The 15,000-nt window shown below is 44.6% G+C and overlaps 1 protein-coding gene across 5 annotated transcripts in view; it reads left to right on the top strand.

Moving 5' to 3' along the window:
* LOC143296999 (zwei Ig domain protein zig-8-like) overlaps window positions 1–15,000 on the top strand; it is a 606,029-nt gene that overhangs the window by 111,817 nt on the left and 479,212 nt on the right. For all 5 annotated transcript variants that reach the window (XM_076609106.1, XM_076609107.1, XM_076609109.1 and 2 more), the window contains exon 3: window positions 12,433–12,493. The gene's annotated coding sequence lies outside the window, so the exon portion shown is untranslated. The remainder of the gene's footprint in view (window positions 1–12,432; window positions 12,494–15,000) is intronic.

The following is a 15,000-nucleotide window of genomic DNA, read 5'->3' as shown; positions in this document are numbered from 1 at the left end:
GGAAGCCAGACGGCACCCCAAGAACCTCAGGCGTGGGCTTTGCCATACAAACCAAATTTGCACGACAGCTTGACAGCCTTCCATGTGGAATAAACGATAGGCTGATGACCCTGCGTCTGAAGCTTTTCAAGGATCGCTTCACCACAGTCATCAGCTGCTATGCCCCGACGATGACCAACCCTGATGACATCAAAGAATCTTTTGTACGAGGAGCTCAAACGCACCATTTCAGTGGTAGACAGAAAGGACAGGCTGATCATCGTTTGGGTTTTCAATGCCCAGGTCGGCGTGGACTTCTCCTCGTGGCCAAAAGTCCTAGGACAGCATGGCACTGGCAAGTGCAACTCCAGCGGACTGCTTCTGATCTCGCTCTACGCGCAGCATGGACTGACCATCACTAACACTCTCTTCCAACAAGTGGACAAGTACAAGAACACATGGATGCACCCCCGCTCCAAGCAATGGCACATGCTGGACTATGTGATTGTCTGACAGAGGGACAGAGGTGATGTTTCCATTACACGCTGCATGAGAGGAGCAGTCTTTTGGTCGGACCATCACCTGATACGCAGCAAGATGAACGTCAGACTTGCACGCAAGCTCCGTCCAGCCAGGCAGAAGCCCTCTAGGAAGCTGAACATCCACCGCCTCCCTATCACCAAGGACGTGCTGCAGCAGCAAATCCAAGCAGCTCTCCAAGAAATTCCTGCATCGACTGATGTAGAAGAGGTATGGAGCACCTTTAGAGATGCTGTGTACACAGCAGCAGCTGACACACTCGGCTTTGTACAGAGGAGCCACAAAGACTGGTTTGACGAGAACAATTCTGGAATCTCCAAGCTCCTGAACACACTGCATATACGGCATTGGGATCACATTTCCAGTAAAGACTGCCAGAGGAAGCAGAACCAGTTCTTGCAAACCAAGCAACTCGTACAGAAGAGCCTGCGTGAGATGAACACCTGGTGGGAGAGAAAGTCCGAAGAGCTTCAGTCCGCTGCTGATGCTCACGACATGAAGACCTTCCATGATGGTCTGCGAGCTGTGTATGGGCCGAGAGTCACAGGATCAACCCCTTGTCCGAGCCTTGGACCAGACCACCCTCCTGACAGACAAGAAAGACATCTTTGCCCGCTGGGCAGAGTACTTCAACACCCTCCTCAACAGGGACTAATCCGTATCTGACGAGGTAATTGCAGCCCTCCCACAGCTACCAGTCAGTGACTTGCTAGCTGCCCCTCACACCAATACCCGGAAGGCCCTGAAGCTGACAACGTCAGGAAAAGCACCAGGAGCGGATGGAATCCAGGCTGACATCTACAAGCATGGAGGCGAGGTGGTGACAGACAAGCTGACCGCCCTGTTCCAGTCTATCTGGAAGAGAGGGGAGGTCCCCCAGGATTTCAAGGATGCTTCAATTGTCCACATTTACAAACGGAAGGGAGACAAAACATTGTGCGATAACCACATTGGAATCTCTCTCCTCTGCATCGCTGGCAAGATCTTCACCCACATCATACTGAACAGACTGGTTGACCATGTCTCCAACACAGTCATCCCTGAAGCACAGTGCGGCTTCCGCTCAGGCAGGGGAACATGTGACATGGCGTCTGCCGTACGTCAGATGCAAGAGAAGTGCCGTGAGCAGAACAAGGAGCTCCACATGATCTTTGTAGACCTGACTAAGGCCTTCGACACGGTGAACCGCCGTGGTCTGTGGAAGAGCCTCCTAAAGTTCAGCTGCCCAGAGAGCCTAATCCAGCTGATTGCGTTATTCCACGATGGCATGTAGGCGAGAGTACAGGAAAATACTGGCATATGGGATCCTTTCCCTGTGGTAAATGGAGTGAAGCAGGGCTGCGTCCTGGCACCCACACTGTTCTCCATTCTCTTCTCTGCCATTCTGATTGACACCTTCCAAGACTGTGACCGGGGCATCTACATTCATTTTCGCACAGATGGCAAACTTTTCAACTTGCGGCGACTCCATGACAGGTCCAGGGTGTTTGAGGCACTGTTGAGAGAGTTCCTCTTCGCTGATGACTGCGCGCTTGCTGCACACACCCATGAGGACATGCAGTTCATTATGGACAGGTTCTCTACCTCCTGCAGGCGCTTTGGACTCACCATCAGCCTCAGCAAGACCGAGTCCATGTACCAACCAGCTAGCTCACAGAACGCCAGTGCCTCCCCCCCACCTGCAGTCAAGATCGATTACACAGAGTTCAAGTCAGTCGAGAAGTTTTGCTACCTGAGCAGTACCCTATGCAGCAACGGAGCCCTTGATGCAGAAGTGACGCTGCGCATCGCCAAGGCCAGCTCCGCCTTTGGCAGGCTCAACAACAGGCTGTGGAACAACACAAGCATCAGGCATGCTGAAAACAGAGTGTTTATTGTGTTCGCTTCATTTTCCCTCTTGCGGCCACCCATACCCCTCATCTCTCCCGCCCCTCCCCCCGCAACACACTCACCCACACCCCTTTATCTCCTTCATTTTCTTCCTCACTGTCTGCTGATTCCTGTCTGCCCTCTCTATTTCATTGCATCTTTTTTCTTTCTCTCTTTCCTCCTTCCTTATGTTTTCATTCTTCCTCTGCTCCCTCTTTCCATTTCTTCCTTATTTTCCTTTCCTTCCTTCTGCCCGTCATACTTGTGTTGTTGTTTTTTTCTCTTTCTTTCCATTTCATTTTCCCTTACCTCTTCCATTCCTTCTTTCTTTCTGTCCTCCTTCCTTTCTTTTTTCCCTTTTATTTTGTCCTTCCCTCCCTGTTGTCTTTTTTTTCCTTTTTTTTCTTTTTTTGTGTCTGTCTGATTGTCCGTGGTTCTTTGTTTGTATCGATCGCTCGTTGTTGTGATGAAACTGAACCTGGGGAGATGTGAGAGCTGAAAGAGCTGAAATCGATCAAGGAAGTGAAGTTCCGACCTGGTTCTTGAAGGGAGATCGTTGGAAGATAGCCCATTCTTTCTTCAAGAACTCTCTCTCTCTCTCTCTCTCTCTCTCTCTCTCTCACTGTGTGTGTGTGTCCCAAACTATATCCCCATTTCTCTGTATATACGTACGCGTGTCGTAATTTTGTGTTCACCGACACTTTTTGTTACCCCGCTGTCACATCCTCCCGTAAGTGGATAATTGTGATCTGTTTGTAGATTCGAGCAGCTGTTACTATGCCCGACACTTCATAGTAGATGTGATTGTGGCTGATTTGACAAAGCGTGCTGTTCACATACATTGACCTACATTGCCTCGGTCTGGGTCACTGTGGAAACGGTGTTATTTGTTTTTGTTTTTGTCTCGATTGCATTGTTTACTGTTGATGGAGCGCTCAGTGTAATTTTGAAGAGACATCTCCAGACTGTGCTATGTTTTAAGCGGAAAACGGATTGTCGCGGACAACTTTTATTTGAATCCCAATGTTTAGTTCTGCAACTATTATCAAATCGCAACATAATTGCGACAGGACGATGTTTGTAATGAATGTGTGTATTCCACGTGTTCTGATCTTCTCATTGCTACCATCACAAATATACACCACAATTCCGCTTATTTCATTGTAAACGAAGGTTGCTTCATGATTAAAATTAAATCTTCGCGTTACCTGCTGCCCTTCTGATCACTTCAAATAACTCGTTGCGAGATAGATGCCACAACGCTTAGCTCAGAATTTAAACCTATGTGTCAGCTAAGGTTGTCGAAACAACAAAGGTTGTTTTTTCATAAGTATGGTCTACATGGAATGCCGTGGAGCTAAACCCGTCCAAGAAGAAAGAAGATAAGTTGAATTATTCGGCAAATTCAAGTCCTTTTCCCATTGCGGGACAGAAAAAACGCCGAAATGACAGAATACTAAAAAAAAGTGCCCTTGTGCCACAGTCGGTGACAAAAATAACTTCAGGTTTGCTGAGCCATTGAGTTCCAAAATCACCATTTTATGTGGAGGTTCCCAGGGAGAGCATTACTTCAGGCATAAATTCCCAGCTGAGCTTTTTCGCCGACCGCTTTGCTCCTGGAGTTGTTCTGGAGCTGCGGTCTGGTGCGGGCTTAATCGGAAATAGATTTTCTTTTGCTATTGTTGTTTCAGAATTGGCAGGGAATTTCTTTCTGTCTGTGTATGTCTTTCTCTGTGTGTGTCAGCTTTGCCTCTGTCTGTCTTTCTTTGTTTCTGCTGTCTGTCTCTTTATCTATATATCTCTCTTCTTCCCCTCTTCTTTCTCTTCCTCTCTTCATGTCTCTTAAGCAAGGATTTTAAGCCTTTCATGGGCTCCCGAGACCTGATCAACACGTTGCATCAATGTGTAGGTATGGACGAGGTCTGGGGGGAGAAACACATCTTTGTCACCAGCACATGAACACGTTAGAAACCATGGAGGTCCACACGCTGTTATCATTTCCTATTAGCTTTTCCAGCGAAGCGATTGCTTTTCAAGTCTCAATCTTATCAACTGCTACCAAGAGTGTTCGAGCGTTGGTTCTTGGTATAAACAACAAGCTTTGTCAAGTCAAACATACATTTGCGATGCAGTTCGCCAGTTTTGCTTTGTATCCAGTGTGTCGGACAATTTCAATGTTCCTCTAACTTCGCCAGTTTATCCTACATAGTCTGTCTACATTGCGATTAACTGCCCTTCTCGAAGCAAATGAACTGGGGTTTTTGTTTGCTTTGGTATCGGATGGGATTTCCTTTATAAAGTTGTTTAGAAAGGAACATCAATATTGTAAAGGTTAAAAAGGCGAAAACATGGGTCAGACTGACCTGTAGGTGGTAACTTGTCCAATGATAAGGAGTTTCCCTACGTTTCGGGCCCGAGGCCCTTCTTCTTGGGGAGAAAAGTAGAGAATGGAGAAGAAAATAGAGGACAAAACCAAGACAGAGGTAAAACTAAAAACTGTGAGGAGTAATCAAAAAGAAAAAGAAAAAAAGGACAAAAAAGAAAAAGGTGAGCAATATTTACAAAGGAAAAGAAGGGGGGATGGTTAAACACTGGAGGGTGGAGGGGGGGGGCAAGGAGGGTTGCAGTTCGCCAAAAGTTGAAAAGGTGTAAGAATGTGTGTGTTGGTCAGTGTGTGTGTGTGTGTGTGTGTAAGGGGAGAGAAAGAAAAGGGTGGGGGGAGAGAGGGAGTGAGAAATAGGGAGAGAGGGAGAGAGAGGGGGAGGAGAGAAAAAGTGGGAGAGATAGAGGGGGAGAGAGAGAAAGAGTGTGTGTGTGTCTGAAGGTGGATTGCAGGGGGACAGGAGCAGAGAAAAAAGAAAGAGGGCCCAGGGCCACTAGCGGTCCATCACTCTGGTGTTGATGCCTGCAGGCTGGATGGTCCCCAGGCGGCTGATCACGTGGGACTCCATGTGCTTGGTATGCTCTGTCGCTTGGGTTCTGCCATACAGCTGCCACCTTTGCATGCGTGTAGTTGTGCAATGGGCTGTTGAAGTGTTGACCTATGGGGTCACTGTAGGTCAGCCGCATTGAGCGAAGGTGCTCTGAGAAACGCTCATTTAATGTCCGGTAGGTCTCACCCACATAGAGCTTGTGGCACAGAGTGCAGGTCAAAATATGCACAATGTCCGTTGACTTGCAAGTGTAATTGGACCGAGGGATGAACTGGCCTTGGGGCCCCGCAAAGGCTGTGGAGGCATCGATGTGGGCACAGGTCTTGCACTTGGCCTCGCCACACGGGCTGCGTCCTGGGGGAGCGGGGTTACCTGTTTGGTGGCTGATTCTGGTCCTCACAAGGTTAAAGGTTAGTTCCGTGATGAGGGAGCCTCGGTGTTGTTGAAGTGCTGTTGTGTTAAGGTATCCCCCTCATGTTCTGGTTTGGCTGTTTCAGTTTCAGTTTCAGTTTCAGTAGCTCAAGGAGGCGTCACTGCGTTTGGACAAATCCACATACGCTACACCACATCTGCCAAGCAGATGCCTGACCAGCAGCGTAACCCAACGAGCTTAGTCAGGCCTTGAAAAAAAAGAAAAGAAAAAAGAAAAAAAAACCCATAAAACTACTACTACTAATAATAATAATATGTATAATGCTCAAAAACTTGATGAAGTCAACTATAAGCATACCAATAGATTAAAAAAAAAGAAAAAAAAAGAAAATTAAAAATAAATAAATAAATAAGACAACAATGATGATAAATAAGCAAATAAATGTAAAACATGCAGACACACATTTACACATACACACACATACGCATAACAGATATGCACCAAGCATGCAGTTTCACAGATATGAAAGCACAGTCAAATACACATAAAAGTACATGAGCCCCAACACACACACACACACACACACACACACACACACACACATATTACCCTGCACCCCCTCTACCCCCCTCCTCCACACACTCATTTCTAGGCTACGTATCGCAGCTTCCACGACACACACACACACACACACACACACACACACACACACACACACACACACACAAAGAGGCACACATACACCCATATCCCCCACCCCAAACCCCCCACACATATATAGAAATATATATATGCACACCCGCACGTTCCAATATTCCGTTGCTCCCACAGTGTAGGCATGCATACACACACATACCTCATCTTCTCCCCCCTCCCCCCCCCCCCCCCCCCACACACACACACATACGCACGTGCACAGAACTCTCCTGACATTTGTGTACACTTACACCCCAAATACACAGACCCACACATACACACTGATACACACACGCACAGAGGCTGCCACTGATTGGCCGCAAGAGGGATAGGAAAAGATCTCTGATGCCAAGAACGTGGCGTCTAGTGTGTTGCTCAGTCTATTGTATTTGGAAAAGCCCAAAGAGACTCTGTTCCGTTTTGAAGAAATTTGCGCAATGTTGGTTTGGAAATGATGCCGATATTTGTTTGATTTGCAAAGCATCGTGCTCTACCTTTCATGCTAGACTTACGGCCGCTCCCCCTCTCTGCCTTTATTTCTTTGAGGCGATCGATGGTGTGATGGCTTGTACCTGTTCTTTTTGATATTCTTTGACTTTTCTGAAGATTTCCGATTTTCCTAGATGTAAGCCGCTCGTTGTTCTTACGTTACCAGCAAGTCTGTCAGCTTGCTCATTTCCCTTAACACCTGCATGTCCCGGGCAGTATGACCATGTGAGTTTTTTTATCTGAAAGTTGCGCATTGCCTTATGCCACTCTGTGCTTCCCATTCCATTTTCAATTTTCTGTATGAGGTTCATTGAGTCTGTTAAAATCATGGCATGTTGGTTTCCGGGCATATGGATAGACGATAGCCACTGGAGGGCATGTGTCACAGCTTCAACTTGCATCGTTAGGCTAGTTGTGACTTTGTAGGCAGCATTCTCTTCCCTAATTGTTTTTCCATTTTGTTTCGCAGTGAATCCCCAGCTGGATTGGTCTTTAGTGACTGAACCATCTGTGTATATGATGATGTCCTCTTCTTTACTGTTTTCTTCTATGAGTAGATTCACTTTCGCATCAGTTTTGCCCTCTGGCGATTCCCTACAATGTCCTCCTAGAGTGGGTGAAATGGCTGTGTTGAATAGATAGTTGAGGTTTTCGGGGTTTTTCTCCCATTCTTTTGTTTCTTTCAGGTCTTGTAGTCGGCATACTAGCTGGATTGTGTCTTCTGCTTGCCCCATCCATGATCTTCCTCGTCCTAGACGGCTGCCTTTTGGTTCTTTGACTGCGTCAAGCACGTGGGCGTGTCTTTTCTTGTTCCAAGGATCAGCCTCATAGCTTCATTTTGAACTTATTGTAATTTTAGGTTTGGCTGTGACATATTTGCTGTATCGGTGTTTCAAGTTATTGTCATGAACGCCAGCCAGATTCCACAGGTGTCCGTCGTGTCGTGTGTTGAATTTCCTGTGACAAGTATTTTCTCAATATTCTTCACTGCCATCCCCCCCACACCCACACCCACGGTCTAGGTGACCCATGCATGTATGCTGCGTGTGTGTATTTACTTCTCTCCTTCCTGGAAAGTGAATAAGAAAATAGTATTGGATAACATTTGTTTTGTTTCTATTTTGTTTGACAATTCATGTTTTCCATACCTATGAGTTTTCGGTTTTCTGTATGTGCTCCAAATAAGGTGTTCTCAAGTTATACATCCCGTCCAAACCCACTGAACAGTTGCATGTAATGTTATTGGAGAGAGAGAGGGAGAGAGAGAGAGAGAGGGAGATTGATTTGAGGCACTGTGAATTGGTATGGATCACGTGTTTCAACTCGATTTTCCCAATATATTTTTGTACTGTGTCTCTCTTACGAAACCATCAAATCTATGCAAAACCCAGTTCCTCCTATTTTTACTCTGTGGCAATCCACAAAATTGTTTTGCATAGAGTGCAATAAAAAAAAGAAAAGAAATAACTCACCAACTCCCGCACAGACCTGTTTGTCTGATAATCTACTTCAGAGGAAACGCCAAGTTTGCCGATTTTCTGCCATCAAAGGATGGCCATTTTATGAGCAAAAGAAAGCATTATTGTCTGTAGATGTTCTGCACGTGATGCTCGTTCTGAGTGTGGTTGTGCAGTTTGGAATAGCTGTGAGGAAGACATCTGAGGGCAGGTTAGCTGTTTACAGATTTTAGTTTATTTTTGTCCTTTAGGTTTTCTAATCAGATTTCGATATTGTGCTCGACCTCTGTCTCTGTCATTTTGTGAGGGACCATGGCCAATACGTGCATTTTATTTACTAGAATCACACATCGGTACATGATTATTGCCATATCAGCTGTAATATCCTTCTAACATTGGCCCTTTCGTCCATTGATCTGTTGATTGATTGATCATTTGAAGTGCAAAAACTTATCTGAATGCTTTTCATCAACATTGATAACGAGAGGAAGACTTACATGTTACGCAGAAATTGGCAAAGCCCTGAACAGTCAGTAGGTAAACGCATAACCACAAAGCCACCATGGCCTGCTCAGTGCGATTATATGTCTTTCATATCAGCGTTAATTCAGGATACATCCTGATGTTGTGAATTTTCTATAGCATCTGACATTCCAAATGTATTTTCGGTGTCTGTGATGTAAACTATTCACTAATGCTTGCTTTTGTACCTGAATGTATACCAGATTGCGCCAGTTGTCAGTATTTGCTCGTTATACTTACTTTGTTGCATTTCAGTTTGTTGCCTTTTTCAGTACCCTTGTGTCTTTCTCTCTTTCAGGCGTGCGCGCGAGCATGTTTACACATACACACAAATACACACACGCGCGCGCGGTGTGTGTGTGTGTGTGTGTGTGTGTGTGTGTGTGTGCGCGCGCGCGTGCGTGCGTGCGCGCACGTGCATACCCTCTGCCCATCCTCCGTTTTCGACATTCCGTCTTTTTTATTTCCAAATATAATTAATTAATGAAGTTATGTCATTTTCAGAGGTCGGGGAGAGAAAAGGACATTGAGCGGGAGAAGAGAGAGAGACAGACAGAGAGAGAGAGAAAGACAGAGAGAGAGAGAGAGAGAGAGAGACAGACAGACAGACAGACAGACAGAGAGAAAATCCGAGAAAAGAAAACACCAACTGACATGGTATTCTCATTAGCCATTCTTCCGTTGCAGGTGATGGAAATAAATCATGAATGCGTCTTTAGTCCTACGTCGATGAATGATAATTTCCAGAAGAAAAGCCACAACCTGACAGACATGATGCTAAATTGCTGGCATATAGCTCTGCACGCCTAGCTTTGCCAAACGTGATCATATTTTTGAATCAGTATTTTGATTAATATTTCAATATCCCCGATATGTTTTCATATTAATGATTTCAAGAATATGTCGGAAATGTGCTGTGCATTTTTCAATCTGTAGATTGATTTATTGAATATCCGAAAGTATTTTAGGAATAAGGGATGTATGTGATACGCGAGGTAGATAATACCGTAATATTTTTTATATCACATAGAATACATGTATTCATGGAAAACATATGCATATACAAATGATGAATGGTTCGAGGTTGCTTCTACCTTCTTATTCTCTCTTTTTCTCTTTCTCGGTTGCTGTCGCTGTCTGTATGTCTCATTCTTCAATCTGTCTTTCCCTCCACTCTCTCTCTCTCTCTCTCTCTCTCTCTCTCTCTCTCTCTGTGTGTGTATTGTGATTTTTCAGAAACAAAATGGAAGGTCGATATATAGTTTCTTTAACGATAGAATTTCAGTAATTGTGTGTTGCTGTCGTTTTCATCATTTTTATTTTGTTGTTGTTGTGACCTGTAACATCCCATGTAACACTGAATGTTTTTGAGTTCTTAGTTCTGTCTGTATGTCTTTCTGTTTTGTTCATATAGATTATGATATGTTTTGCTTTTAGAGAATGAATCGGAATGATGACACCTCTTTGTGTCTCTGACGCATGTTGTTAGTATATTTTTGTTTTGACTTGTGTTTGTACAAGTGTGGTACGATGGTACATTTCTGCCATCGCGATTGCTGACCATGTTTGTGTCAGGAAAAGAAAAACTACAAAAAATACGGCTTGAGTTTAAAGCAGCTCCTGGCTCAATTGCCAATATTGATTTATTGATCAAACTCCGAAATTCTTTTTTTTCTAAAGAGTGAATTAAGAAGATTTCAAACTTATCTTTATGTGACCAAATATGTCGGCATTGGTGTCTTTTAAGGCGTTTTCGGATATTATTATATTTTAGTGAAAATATGATTTAGATTTAGTTACATGACATAATTCAAAGCATTTTATTCTGTTCCTTTAATAACATGCAAACGCTATTACAATTAACGTTTGCATACATCACAAATAGCAAAGAATAAAACTTTCAATGCTTCAGAAATTCAAATCATAAACATTGGTGACTGAAACCATGTTCATGTTCAAAGACACACTGTCGATATACCACTGGAAACATCATGCAGAGAAGAGAGGTGAAACTGACGGTGGTGATCTTCACAATTCCAGAGAGGTGTAGCGTATATGGATTTGTCCGAACGCAATGACGCCTCCTTGAGCTACTGAAACTGAAACTGAAACTGAAACTTAAGCCTCCTCACACCAACACTTCCCTTTTCCCAAAGCTTCTTCAGACGGGGATGGAAGTGGTCCATTTGATTCAATCGCCTGTTTGTGCGTCGCCCTGTCTTTTCCAGAGGACTGTGGATTGAGTCAAATTGGACAGGAAACACTGTAGCTGGTTGGTTCGTGGTCTGGGAATAGCTTTTTCTACGCCCGATGATTCTCTCTGCTGAGAATGAAAGAAAACCGCAGTGTCAATATTTTACTAAAAGAAAGCGTTCAGACTCAGCCAGTAACAAACGCTCTCTGTGGGGCCTCAGGCACTGTGGCGGGTAGTAGAAGCACTACCAGACAAACCATTTCCGGCCTTGAGCCTTTCGAAATCGTAAAAAGCTTTCACGTCGACTGCGGAGCTGAACTAAAAGCTTTTTTTTTCTCGGAATGTCTGTGGTCAGATTCGTTCGAAATTAGGTTTTAGTTACAGTTCTACAGGACCTTCACACTAGAATTCATTAACCATCAAGGGCCTCTAATCTGTCTATGAAGACTTCATACCATATATGTGTGAAGTCCGTGGGAAGAAGATAGAGAACCTTTCCTCAAGAATCGTGGACTGACATGAAACTATAGTACATTGTTTTCTTATAGTGCTGGTCTTGGTATGATCCAGTTTTAAACGCATGCTTTATTGTAGAGAAGCCAGTTGCCATGTGTTTGTGGCGGGGTGCAACAAGTAACCGTGTATTCTGTGTATGTACGTGCCTGAGTGCGTGTTGCTGAGATGCGTTTTCTGGAGGGTGTCATGGGTGAGTGGGTGCTTTCCAATGTTCACTTTCCTGAGTGCTTTCTGGCACGTGCTTCCGTGTGTGGGGAGGGGTTAGGGGGTTGGGAGGCGTGTGGATTATTGATAGGGAAGGAGGGGAGTGGGGAACGAAATGTAAAGATCTTTGAGCAGTATTAATGGAGAAACGTGCGCTACATAAATGTCCATTACTATTATTATTGTTGTTATTGTTATTACTATTATTATTATTATTATCATTATTATTATTGTATATTACTTACTATATTCTGATGAATCATATATATGACAAATCGGCTTAGCCGGCTTTCTCTACATTGTGGGAAGATATATATTTTGGATGTGTATGAGTCTCTCTCTCTCTCTCTCTCTCTCTCTCTTTGTATGTGTGTGTGTGTGTGTGTGTGTGTGTGTGTGTGTGTGTGTGTGTGTGTGTGTGTGTGTTGTGGCTTATAAGACCACATATACGTCCGTCTTTTGGAATGGGAAAACCCTGGATTTCTAAACATTTTCATTTAGGAGACTAAATGTTGTGGAAACGTAGGATGATCAAACCATAAACATGTTTTTATTACCCAAAGTGTTGACAGCCATGCAAAATGAAAATGTCACGCAGTTAACATTGGATGTTAGCGAAGTACACACAGAAATTTACAGTGATTTCTTCCCTGTGTGCAGACTGTGGAGTGAGGGATTCTGGACGACATTTGGTGTTGACTCCCGCTTCTCTCAGCCTTCAGTGAGTAGGTGTGGTGTGTGTGTGTGTGTGTGTGTGTGTGTGTGTGTGTGTGTGTGTTGGGGGGTGAGTCAGCTGTTCTCTTTTTGCATACTCTCTGGCTCTCTGTGTTTTGATAGTTGTTAGTCTGTTTTGTCTCCTCCTCACTCCATCAGTCCTTCTCTGTGCTCCGTACCCCCCCTCTCTCCCTTTGTCTGTCTGTCTGTCTGTCTCTCTCTCTATCTATCAATCATTATATGTATGTACATCTCTCTCTTTCAGCAATATATATTACAGTTTGATTAAAACATTAGTTCTGATCTCAGCCAGTAAACGCCAGCTGACTGAAGGCATTATCAAACAGGAACCCGTATTTGTCACACTTTACCACGTTACACTGAACGCTTCCAGAGGGTAGACAAGAAAGTAGCCCTGTTACCACGTTACACTGAACGCTTCCAGAGGGTAGACAAGAAAGTAGCCCTGTTACCACGTTACACTGAACGCTTCCAGAGGGTAGACAAGAAAGTAGCCCTGTTACCACGTTACACTGAACGCTTCCAGAGGGTAGACAAGAAAGTAGCCCTGTTACCACGTTACACTGAACGCTTCCAGAGGGTAGACAAGAAAGTAGCCCTGTTACCACGTTACACTGAACGCTTCCAGAGGGTAGACAAGAAAGTAGCCCTGTTACCACGTTACACTGAACGCTTCCAGAGGGTAGACAAGAAAGTAGCCCTGTTACCACGTTACACTGAACGCTTCCAGAGGGTAGACAAGAAAGTAGCCCTGTTACCACGTTACACTGAACGCTTCCAGAGGGTAGACAAGAAAGTAGCCCTGTTACCACGTTACACTGAACGCTTCCAGAGGGTAGACAAGAAAGTGCCCTGTCTCTCTACAGGGTGTTCCGACGTGCCCTCACACCACAATACCATCAAAAAGTTTCGACCTCATAATATTATGACCTCATAAAGATCCGTATTGCAAACGACTCCCCGGTCGAGTCACCACGAGACTGATGATAGGATCACAGCCACAGTCCCCGGGTTCTCATTCCTACCCCCCATCCCCCCACCCCGCAACAACCCCCACCCGACCTCTCCATCACCAAGCTGCTGAATCGACACCATCGTCCCCAGTTGATGATCTCTTCAGTGGAGGACTCCCATTGTGCAGGGAACAGCTGCACCCAGTATGCACGGAGGTGTACGTGATCGTGTACGTGTGCTGCAGTGTGCCCGTGCTTGTGAGTGCACACGTTATATCCGATTCTTTCTCTGTTTCTGTCTTCTTGTTTCATTAGTTAGCTAGTATTAATCAGCTAGCTGAAACTTGAAAAAACTGCAGCTTGATAAAGTCAGATGCGTGTTTGTATTTTGATTAAACATATTATAATATCCCATCTCTACCGAAATGAAAGTGACTGTTTATTCAATCTTTTTAGTTTTGGAAAGAGTTTTCAACATTGTTTTGCTTGGTCAGTTTATTTCTGTTGCGCTACTTCTTCCCTTTGATGCATGTTTTTACATATAATCATCAAAACGTTCACAGCACATTGACTCTCCGCTTTTGTCTTTTCTTCAACCCCCACCCACCCCCTCTCTCTCCCCGTGTGTGTCTGTGTGTATCCTTTGTTCAATATCATGCAAAATCGAGTTCCCTGGCATTTGCTGGCAACTAACTGATGAACATTTTATGGTGAGAATGTGGTGAAAGGAAAAAAGGTCAAAACAGAAAGTATATAGTGTTGTATTGACCTGAAGATATAGATTTTAGCCAGACGTTCCTTAGCACTTCAGGGCTTTTGACAACCGTTTCCATCATGCTGATCCCTCTGCCTTTATGAAAGTGATCTCTGGGGGTTGGAGGAATGGGTGAGTTGTCAAACTGTGTGTTCGGGAGGGAAGGCTTTTGGAGGGGAAGTGAGAAAGGAGAGAGAGAGAGAGAGAGAGAGAGAGACAGACAGACAGACAGACAGACAGACAGACAGCGTAAATTTTGCAAATTGCAGAAAATTATCTTTATGAGGTTTGACTACTCTTGTGTTCTGAGCGTTTTCCTTCTTTTTTTTCCAAGCTGACTGACCAGGTCGGTAGAGAGGAGGGAAGGAGAAGTGGGGGTTAGGGGTGGGAGGGAGGAGGTGGGGGGGCAGGTCTGAAGTGTTCAGGTCTGTGCTTGTCCTGTGCGTTGTTTCCTTAGGAGGGAATCGTAGGGAAACTATGAAGGCATTAATGACTCGCGCATGAACATCTTCACTAGCACAAACGTGAACATATGCAGTCGCATACTCGTTTTGGAAGTACATTAAACACATGCGTTCACGTATATACACATTGACATACAGACACAGACACACACACACACACAGACACACACACACACACACACACACACACACACACACACGCACGCACAAAGGGACGGGAGGAGGAGGGGGGGGGGAGTCAAGAGCAGAAGAGACAGAAACATAGAGAAAGATCTTGAAGACGACAATGATTGGCCAACTTTAATGATGGTGCTTCTTTCTG

This window comes from Babylonia areolata, chromosome 22 (genome assembly GCF_041734735.1).
Source record: "Babylonia areolata isolate BAREFJ2019XMU chromosome 22, ASM4173473v1, whole genome shotgun sequence".
NCBI lineage: Eukaryota > Metazoa > Mollusca > Gastropoda > Neogastropoda > Buccinidae > Babylonia > Babylonia areolata.
This window is presented reverse-complemented; position numbering and strand designations above follow the sequence as displayed.